Consider the following 11,830-nt stretch of genomic DNA (forward strand, 5'->3'; position numbering starts at 1 on the left):
TAGGGTAAATGAGTATCTGTTTGATATCGGCTATGAAAAATGGTCTATAGCTCATGCCCATGTCAACAGGTCGATGTTCACGACTTCAAACATAACAGAATTAGTAAGTTCAGCAAATAGAGATACAAGAGACCTGTCAATTAAAAAATTCATACAATTTATGATGGATCTGGTCATGAGATGAAATAATGAGCATAGGCAGCATTCAGAAGCAACATTTACAGAACTGAGAAACAAATACAATATAATAATGAGTGAAAATCTCATTCTATCAAATAAAATGAAGGTATTACTTCTTATTTATACTCCACAGACACTTACAAATTGTAATGTGTACACTATATACTAATATATTTGTACATTGCAGGTGATGGGTTCTACTCACTATTCTTATGTATTCATTGAGGAAACTGAAAAATGAAACATTATTTGCATGCGTGAAAAAAATATTCTTGCCTATAATTTCAAGTAGATGGCATACCTTGTCCACATGCTATGGCGGTCCTAACTTACACGCATATGAACTTACAAAGCTATTGTGCTCCATATTACACAAGAGAAAACTTTTTGAAAGCATATGAACTTTCAGTTATACCACTTTCTGATGAAACAGCTTGGCACATCCCAGCAGAGATATCAGCTAATATAGTGTTGCCATCAATCTGGAAATCAAAATCAGGAAGACCAAAAAAGAACAATCGAGGAAAGGGCATTATGGACTACTTTAAGCAACAAATTTCATGTGGGCGCTGTGGAAAAACAGGACACAATCGAAGAACATGTGGAAATGCTCCAACAAGAATCTAATAGGATGCTGCTGCAAGAGCACTTTTATTTTTTCCATTTTTTTTCTTGAAAAAAGACTATTTTTTTCATAGAAATGTAATAGCAATAATATTATTTTACTTCAAATGCATTCTACTCTTATAGAAATCTGTGTATTATGGTGTTTCATTTAGCCACATTCTTTAGTGAGGTGCACTAATCAACTCATCTGAGCTGGGGGGGGTGTAATTTTTCAACGACAATGCTTAGTAAAATTGTATATCATCTGTGTCAATCATGTAAAATACCTATATACAGTTTGAATATATATAAGTACTAGTATTTATCTTTTGAATTAATTAGCAAATACATAGCATCTCTATATTTTGAATATAACTACTTTTATAAACTATATAAATACTTTATTACAACAATATATAAGTTTTATATCTGGTTGGAATAAATGTATAAAATTGTAGAAATAGTGTGCTTAAACTGTGTAACAACTGTATAGGAACTGAATAAATGTTGCATATATACTGAATATTGGTATAAATTTGCATAAATACTTCATATAATATTGTAACTACTGTATAAGACCTGTATATGAACTGCATATGACCTGTGTACAAGCTGTGTAACTACTATATAGGACCTGTATATATACTGCATATAAAGTATTGTATATGAACTGTGTAATTTCTATATAACACCTGCATATATATTATATATTAGACTATATAACTATTTTATATGACCTGTGTCAACAATGTGTAAGTTTTATATTTTATTGAAATGTTGGTCTTAAATTTGCATAAATACTGCATATGACCTGTGTACAGACTGTGTAACTACTATATAGGACCTGTATATATGCTGCATATAATGAACTGTGTAATTTCTGTATAGCACGTGCATATAGATTATCTATTAAACTATATAACTACTTTATATGACCTGTGTCAACAATGTGTAAGTTTTATATTTTGTTGGTATAAATTTGCATAAATATTGCATATAAACTGCATATAACCTGTGTACATATTGTGTAACAACTATATACGACCTGTATATATACTGCATATAAAGTACTGCATATGAACTGTGTAATTTTTGTATAGCACCTGCATATATATTGGATATTAAACTATGTAGGAAATGAATAAATGTTGCATATATATATTGAGTATCAACTTTGATCAACATAAACTAATATTTCAGCATCAATTATATAGAATTGTATCAATTACCAAAACATATAGTAATTGACATAACATTTCATAATAAGAATCTCCGAGTGTATCAACATAAAACAGAAACAACCCTAAGCATTTCAACACTAAAACATATCTAACATCAATGCTTCAAAGACATTTCTAACTAAATTTATTGCACACCATTCTTTTTCTTCAACAATCGACCAGTAGATTCATCTTCACTAACTGCACATTCGCTTTGTTTCTTCTTTCCATAATCTCACAGCAACACACCATACCGAGTACGAATAGCATCAATATCATCTAGATGATTAGAAATTTCAAGACCATCAAGCAAATACTCAGCAAAGGCAGCAACAAATACACCACAGTCCCTGTAAATATAATACATCATCAGTATAATTGATAAAAAAATATGTAAAAATGAGCAATTGAATGTGCATTCAATATATTACGTGTTAGCTTGTGTTAGAAGTTCATCAACAAAACGAATATCAAAAGAATTAGCCACTGGAAGTCAATCGCTCCTACTTTCTCAAAATCCAATACAAGAAAGAAAGTAGAATTAATTCTGAATACACTGCAACTGATTTCTGAACACAAACGACATGTCTTGCACCATGCACTGAATCATACACATCTATGCATTGATCTTTAAAAAACAACCTCGCCAAAATCCAGTGAAACTCCTCAACAAGATTAATTGGGAAAAAAACATTGTCAACGCAATTTCACGGGACGTTACATCTCATAAAAAATTCAAGCATGTACTCAACGATTTGATGCTCTTGAGTGATAAGTGTTACATCTCTATTGTTCTCCACAAAACGCTTATACAAAAACTGAATCAAGCAGTTAAACCAACAATTGGTGGTTGTAAATTTAACTGAATCACAAACATGCCTGTATTTTGACTTCTTTCATAAATAGTAAAAGATAACATCAATATGCTGAAAATACGAACAACAAAACCACGTTAAAATGCTAAAAATGAATACAGAATACTAATTTAAATTATATAAATACAAGCTACTTATATAACATGGATCATATCAACTACTGCATACAAACTGTGTATCTACTGTGTAGGACCTGTATATATATACTGAATAGCAACTATTGCATTTAAATTGTGTACATACTGTGTAAACACTGCATAGGACCTGTATATACATTACATAGTAAATGCTGCATATAAGCTGCACATAAAGTACTGCATAAATAAAGCATGGAACTTATATAACATTCATCATATATAAAATTTCAGTATTCCAATTAGATTATCACTATCAAGTACAGAAATAAAAGATATATAACCTACTTAACTAACAAATTCATTACGTACTGAATCGGTTAACGATACTCCTGGATATGCCAATGTGAAGAACCACTCTTTCATTTTAACAATATTAACTCCATAGTCAAAATATTTTTGGAGAGCTTTGACAGAATCGGAATAAACAGGCCTGGAAAAAATGTTACAAAAATTGTAATATATGATAAAATAAAGTAAAAAAAAAAAATTACAAACAGCAACTTACATCTGTTTAACGCGCAACGATCTCGCAACAAACCTGTTAAACTTTAACGTCACTTCCATATCATCAATTCGCTCCGTAATACTCTTCACAAAAGGATGCTTTATAGACAAGACATATTTTCTTGACTGAGCATTCTCTTCACACTTAGATAATTGGCCTTCAACTTTGCCACAACCAGAATCAAATTTTGACAAAAATGGAGATTCACATACTGCCGCTGGCTTACGTTATCGGCGAGGAATAACAGGTGTTTCATCCAACATAACAGGCGCGGCCACCATATTTTTCTCAATTCCTTTAACATTATCACTTGTAGTTGCATCAACTTTTCTAGCATTATCACATACTAAATCAGTCGCATCAGTTGTTGATACTCTTATCGGGTTGAGTGAACTTAGAAATTTTAGCATCTGGAATTTCTGATCAGTCAAACTCATTCTGGCTAACCACTGCCACATCACCTTCTTTTTGTGTCTTTTGATCATGAAAAGGTTGAGTAAATTTAGACACTTCAGAATCAGTAAAATTAGATCAATCACTATCAACCTGACTATTTCTATCCTCCCCTGTATCCTTATTTTCACCTGAGCTTTGTGTGAACTTAAAAAAATTAAAATCTAGAAAATTCTTTCAAGCACCATCCTTTAAAGTTTCAGCCGCAGAATCAACATCGACATGACCACCTACACAATCATCTACAAAATTAACTTTCTCTCCAACGGCATCCACCAAATGCCCAATTACGTCACCACCTACACAATTTGTTGTTTTTCCTACATCATCCATCAAATTATCACTTATATGATCCACTTCCGGTAAAACATCATTTTTTTGTCCCACATTAGGTGGATCATTATCTTGATCATCACCTGTACCACTAACATTAGGTGTCTCATCGTCTTTTTTATTTGAGTTGTCACCATCGTTATCACCAATTGATATACCAGCCTTTAAAAAAACTTTATAAAACAAGTACAATAGTGTATATAAGATTTGTTAAAAAAGTAGGAGAAATTCAGGAAAAGAATACCTTAGGCTCATTCTTTATAACTAGAGCTCGAAAAATCAATTCAAATGAGGATTTCATAAACTTCTCCATCGAGGAAACCTTTTCCGTTAACTAAACATAAAAGGAAAAAGTCAACACATCAATTAACAAAAATATACAAATATTAATAAAAACCTTCGATATACCATTTTAACATCACTTCGCAAAAGTGCCAATTCATTATCTGAGCTCAACTGACTACATTCTTGTTTACTGATGCTAGGCAAATCAACAAAGTGCACAACCGCATCCACAGGTTTGAAATCAGGTAATTGAAGGATTATTTTTTCAAGAACGGTTGGCGTAATGTTACACAACACAACCTGCACATAAAAAAATAGTACTCGACATTTAAGAAGCACATTACAATTTAACAAAGCATATATAAATTATAATTTAAAACAACGGTATACCTGCTCTTGCCTAATATCAAAAAATACAGACTTGACCTCCTTTTATGTTGGTCTATACTTTACAAACCAATTCAGTATACGTGGCACACCATCGCCCACTCGATCAGCAAGATGGTCATCGGCATAAGGACAACACTCATAAAACCAACACTGAAATGCAAGAGAAAAATCAGCACAATTATACATAATTTTTCGCTGATAAACCTTAGACTTCATTCACTCCAACATCAGACGAAAGCACAATTTTCCCCAAGGAAATATTTCATAGTTCCCAAATTCAACCAATAAGAAGTCATTCTTAGTTATAACATAACTATACGTGACAGAAAAAATAAAGGAATAAATGAAGAACAAAACAGAAATTTGTAAAACATCTTCATCACATCGCCACTTTTTTTCCGTGAAACACTCTTCTAAATCAAACTTTGTGACCTTGGACTTTCCTGAAAAATACAACTACATCAGCTTACTTTCTTCACTAACAACAAACTCATTATTGTAATTTCCGATACATTTTAAGCCGTTAATCATAACAAACTCTTGTAAACCGAAACGTAACCTAGTGTTATTCACTTTAATTCATATTTCATCATCTCTCTCACAAACAAGTTCCGTAAGTAATATTCCATGGATAAGTTGATTTTGAGAAAAAACATTTGGTAAAGATAAGAAATACCCAAAACAACTATTCTTAAACAAATCAAGTTGCTTCTTGTCCAACTTAGATTTCAACGCAGTCACAATAGTACAGTTTGTGTGCACACTGAGCTGACACTTGTAATGATCAGATGGACCAAGAAACAAATCCCAAACTTGCAATACATAAGTGTAATTTTAGGTATAAATATTTCAAAAAGCTATATATATTACTCATACAGTGTTGCTAATTGTACACCGTTACAATATAAATAGTCACAGTTCTTATACAATACTGATACACAAATAGTTGTACAGTCAATATACACTAAGTATACGCATACAATATAAGTATTCAAACTATACACAGTTCTTATACAATCCTGATACACATATAGTTATACAGTAAATGTACACTAATTTTACTAATACAGTAATCATTACAACAGTGTTGCTAATTTTACACAGTTACAATATAAATATTCAAACTATACACAGTTCTTGTACAATCCTGATACACAAATAGCTGTACTGTCAATGTACACTAATTGTACGCATACAATATAAATATTCAAACTATACATAGTTCTTATACAATTCTGATGCACAAATAGCTCTACAATCAACGCACACTAATTTTAGTCATACAGTATAAATATTTAAACTAGACACAGTTCCTCTACAATCCTGATTCTCAAATAGTTATGCATTCAATGTACACTAATTTTACTCATATTACAACAGTCTTGTTAATTTTACAAAGTTACAATATAAATATTTAAACTATACACAGTTCTTATTCAATTCTGATACACAAATAGTTATACAGTCAATGTACACTAAATTTCACAAAAATCACTATCCAATATATTTCATATACAACACTGACACATATTATATACATCAATAACACACATATTTCAAACATACACAAATTCTACACAACAAGTGAACATCTATCAAACATAATTAATACATACAAAAGCACAAACAATGTACCTCAAAATCAGTTAATTTGGGTATTTTTCTCTTCCAAGGAACTTTTTTACTTTTCTTTTTGGATGATTGAGCATCATCTTCTCCGTCATTTGATCGATTCCTTTTTTTTTTTCATTTTTTTGGAGGAACAAGAGCATCTCCTTCATCAGTCACAATTATCTTCTCTTTTCCTTTAGATGACTTACCATCATCTTCATCATTTTTTGAATCACTGTTTTTTTATTTTTTTACGAATGACAAGAAGATCTGAATCATCACTCAGATCTGTATGTGCTTTTTTTTAGTTATTTTTTTTTGTTTCACCATTGATGGATCAACTACTAATTTACCTTGAGACCTAGTAATTCAACTAGGACTAGCATGAACATTCTTCAAATCCTTCAATCGAACTTCAGAATTTGTTAAATCTTCAAAATCATCATCTGGAGCAACGAAATTAGGATCATATCTTGTACCTTTACCAGCTAATTTCGTATCAGTATTAACTTTTTTCTTCATTTTCAGCACAACAAACTTCAGAAAATCTAATCGCAAAAAATAGTCGAAAAAGGTAAGGGGACTGTAAGTACCAACTATTATCCTTTTTTTTTGGAAAAAAGACAACTGCTAGCGTGGATTGTAGATACAAATTTTTTCTTTTCTTTTTTTGGGAAAAGAGCAACTACAAAGGGCGCGTGTGATTTTTTTTATTCTTTAACGTGTAGTTTATTAAAATAGAGGGCGCGTGTGACTTATTAAAATAAAGAGCTAATAAATGATATTAAAAACAGCCAAAGTGCTACTTTTGTCTAAAATAAAAAATATGGGTCATTATTATCCATTACTTTTTAAAAAAGCTACGTGGTCTTTTTTTCCTTAAATTAAAAGCTAACGTGAGGAGTAGTTTCATTGTAATTTCGAAAGATATTGGTCCTGGCCTTCCTGTCCACATGACCTACATAAATTGGGCCATTTTCCCATGAAAAGCACATGACATAGAATACAGATGCCGTTTGGTTTGATGGAGAAGATATAATATTTTTAAATAAAATTTATAATTATTTTATTCTATATTTGATTAAAGGTATTAGTCAATCTCAATTTTTTTTTGTTTCTCAAGGTATCTCCACAGCCGGCAGTCGTGAGACTAATCCTTCGTTCCTCTGTCAACACACTAAGCGGTAGGGAACTGACCACAGAATTTGCTTCATTCGCCAGAGGCGGGGATCAAACCCCCGATCTCTTACTTAAGAGACATGGCGCTGAACCACCATGCCAACTCTAGTGGTTCAATCTCAAAATTATTATCCCATCATTTATACCTTATAAAGTAACAAAGAAAAAGATTGAGAGATTTTTTTAATTCCAATATTTTCTGGTAATGTTATATGATCAGCAACGTATTTCTGCAATCGGAATTTGATGGTAATAATTCTATTTCAATTTGTCTTCTTTTTTTTTTTGGTTAAAAAATATCATTTTTTGTTGGGTAATTCTTTAATTTTAACGTTACATTCTGTATATCTTTAGTTTCTTTATTTTCTTACAAGTCATGACAAGTAAAAATAAAGAAATAAATTGAAACATAAGAGTTATAGGCAAAGTGAATTTCATTGAACTCACCATTAATTGAGCTTGTGGAACTATTCAATAACTTGGTCCCCATTAGTGAGTGGATGATGAAGATTTAAATAAAGTGTACGAAATGATGCCTTGAAAGCTCAGCTTGATTAAAAATGGAAATTGGACATTGAAATGCTAGCACTCCAACCCCATTTAAACCTTCTAAAAATGGAAAGTTCTAACCACCACCACAACATATCAACCTAGCAAATTGACTCCACTATTTAATTACACTATCACAATAACTATTTTTAGTGACAATAAATAATAATTTAACAAGGAGTGCTAAAGTGTTTATCGTTATTAGTTAATTAATTGTTATTGAATTCAATTTCGCTATAAATGTAATTGTCATTAATAATCGCCTCAAAAAACATAATTTAGCGACAACTAAGCTATTGTCATTAACAAATTGATGCTAAATATTTTTTTGGTGCATGTAATGTTCTTCCTTCCTTTTTATAATCATTTGAAACCCCACTAAGTCAATTAATTTAAATTTGATCGATGTAGAATCCATTAATGGGGAAGTACTCCTTCCTAGGATTTTTCCATTCCAAGAATTCAAATTCCAATTTTTTCTAATAAAAACTTTATAAGTAGTACTTGGTATTTTTTTCCCCACACCATACAAACATTATCTTTAGGAAAGTTACACTACTATTGTTGTAATTTAATGCTCAAACCATTCGTTTTGCTTCAAGTTTTGCACACTGTTTCAACTATATCCTATATTGGCAACCTTCTGTAGTAAATTAAATTAATTCTTGTGGTTTGGTTGTGTTTGTTTATGGGGTTTTGATGAAATGATTTCTAAAAGGAGCATCTGATTTATTTGCACTACAAAGTTGATTTTCCTATGTGTTAGTATTACATACCACAAATTCAAAAACATGTTATATGTTATGAAAATACCCATGTAAATTAAGATATAAAGTCATATACCCATGTGAATTAAGAACCTGCACTATTCTCTAATAAAGAGAAATAAAAGAGTGGATACCTAGTGAAAGTGCAAAGTTATATCAACGAGGGGAAAGTGCAGTGAAAGGAGATAGACTGCACTTACATAGGTAGAAGAATTTAAGTTTTGTGCACTCTATTTTATTAGCACTATCTACTAGAAATAATATGACGTACTCTAAGACAATTAAGGACATCTCTTTATTATTACTACGTTTTAATTAGATGTGATTCTATGCCTTGTTCCTTTATATATATGGCGGAAAAGGTATAAATACATCCCTAAACTTTAATAAATGGTAAAAATATCCTATTCATTAGACTTTGGGTATAAATATACCCTTGTCGTTAATGAAAAGATATAAATATAATCTTCTCATTAACATCGGGGCATGTGTCAGCATCGTATTAGTTGACCCTTTTCAATTTATTTTATCTGTGACTAATTTAATCCATCCTAAATTGCAACCCATACCCGATCCAAATAACCCCACCTGACTTGTGGTACAATGAGGACCTTGGTTTGACCGAGAAATGTCCAAACTTTGCAAGTTTTTCTCATGTTTCTGTTCTTAAAATGTTGTCTTCTTGTTCACTCTTTGAAGTTGGTGAACAATGGTGTAACAATGAATTTAAAGCAGGTAACAACAACCATGAATCAGAAATATTTTCTAATTCATCAACGCTCATGAATCAGAAAAAACAAACAACAGTCATTCATGAGGAACATTAAACATCAGAATATTAATCTAACATCAGAATATTAAACAACATCACAATATTAAATAAATATTAACTCGATTCTAGATGGTAGATGGATCGAAACATGAATCAACCCGACATATTTGTTAGGGTTTTTTGGGTTAGTGAGAGAGTGTGAGTGTGAGAGAGTGAAAGAAACAAACAACGTGAATAGAGACACGTGATATGCATGTCTCTTGAAGCTTCTCTATTACACGGGTCGGGTCGGGTTATTTGGATTGGGTATGAGTTATAATTTAGGATAAATTAAATTATTCACAATTAAAATAAATTAAAAAGGGAAAACCAATACGATGCTGACACGTGTCCCGTCGTTAATGAGAAGGGTATATTTGTATCCAAAGTATGATGGAGGGTATATTTGTACCATTTATTAAAGTTTGAGGGTATATTTGTACCTTTTCATTAACGGCATGGGTATATTTGTATCCAAAATATGACGGATAGTATATTTGTATCATTTATTAAAGTTCAGGAATATATTTATATTTTTTCCGTATATATGGGGTCCCATTTGAAAGTCCTATATATGTACATCAAGTGTTCCATTTCAGATGTGACATTAGTATGATGCTACGAGATGTGCAGGACGCTTTCACTATCTTGCTGCTTGAATATTTAGCAATACAAGTTTTTTTTTCTTCAAGTATGGATTTATATTAAATTAATTAAATACTCTTAGCTAAGAATAATGACCAGAAAGATAGCAAAAGTTCCATATAATTCAATGGATGTATTCAATGTTTTGTCTAGTAACAAACTAGGTAGGAATTTATGGCTCAGATTTGTGTTAATGTTTATCAAGAGCTTTTCTAGCTTGGTTACACACTTGATGTTAGTTATAGTTATAGTAGGGATAAACTTGAGATTTACACAATAATCATAATCTTAAGGGAAACCTTAATTTGTTATAAATGACATACTATTATTTAAGGGTAATCAGTGTATATATTTTTACTTATATATTGAAATGAAATGGATCCAAATAGAATAGAATAACATAACCAACCGGCCTACTTAGTGCAGGTTCACTTCACACGCCATATATATCGTTATCATAATTATTTCAAAAAAGTTGCTATCTATGCATTCACTAAATTAAAATCTTTTTGTTTACCTTTACCTTTTTCTTTTGTTTCCTTTGCTCTTCCTTTATTACTATTGCGTTATGCCCTTACATAGTAAAAGTACAAGGATTAAGCTATATAATTAAATACGAGCAAAACTTTACTTCTCTCCTAACGCGTAAGCAATAACAAAAAATCAATTCTGTCACAACCTAATTCCACCTTTAGTTACATGATATTTTCCCGTAGGTAATTATAATATATATAACCCTTTCATAGCCTCCAAAAACTAGGGTCAATTTTTAGTAGGAAAAAGAAAAGAGAGGGGGGTTAAATTAAAGTTGCCAAATATAGGAAGTAACGTCTAAAAATTGGTTGCTGCTGGAAACAAACAAAATCAGAAATATTTACAGTATGATCACATGACTTTACATGCACTGATGCCATCCCACTACTATTATGTTTGTCCCAAGATTCATGTTATGTATAATGTCTTTCCCCCAACGTGTAGTCTCTTGTATTTTATTTTTTTTAGATCAAATTTAATGAAAGAAGTACAGTGCTAGCTGATGAAAAGAATTAGTACTAAGAAAAAACGAGATTGGTAAAATATTGCAACGTATAATGTACCTATAAATCAATTTTCCCAAGCAACCATGTTACATATATAAATGTATATGTACTATTGACTTGTTCTTTCGATCCATGAGCTGACAAAAGAGCTTGTCTTTTCCCTTCTTACAAGGCTTTTTGATGTTTCTGTCTTTCTTTTTTTTCTTCTAACAGGACAAATAACGAAGCAAAATAATTCAGCAAA

Source organism: Capsicum annuum, chromosome 1 (genome assembly GCF_002878395.1).
Source record: "Capsicum annuum cultivar UCD-10X-F1 chromosome 1, UCD10Xv1.1, whole genome shotgun sequence".
Taxonomy (NCBI): domain Eukaryota; kingdom Viridiplantae; phylum Streptophyta; class Magnoliopsida; order Solanales; family Solanaceae; genus Capsicum; species Capsicum annuum.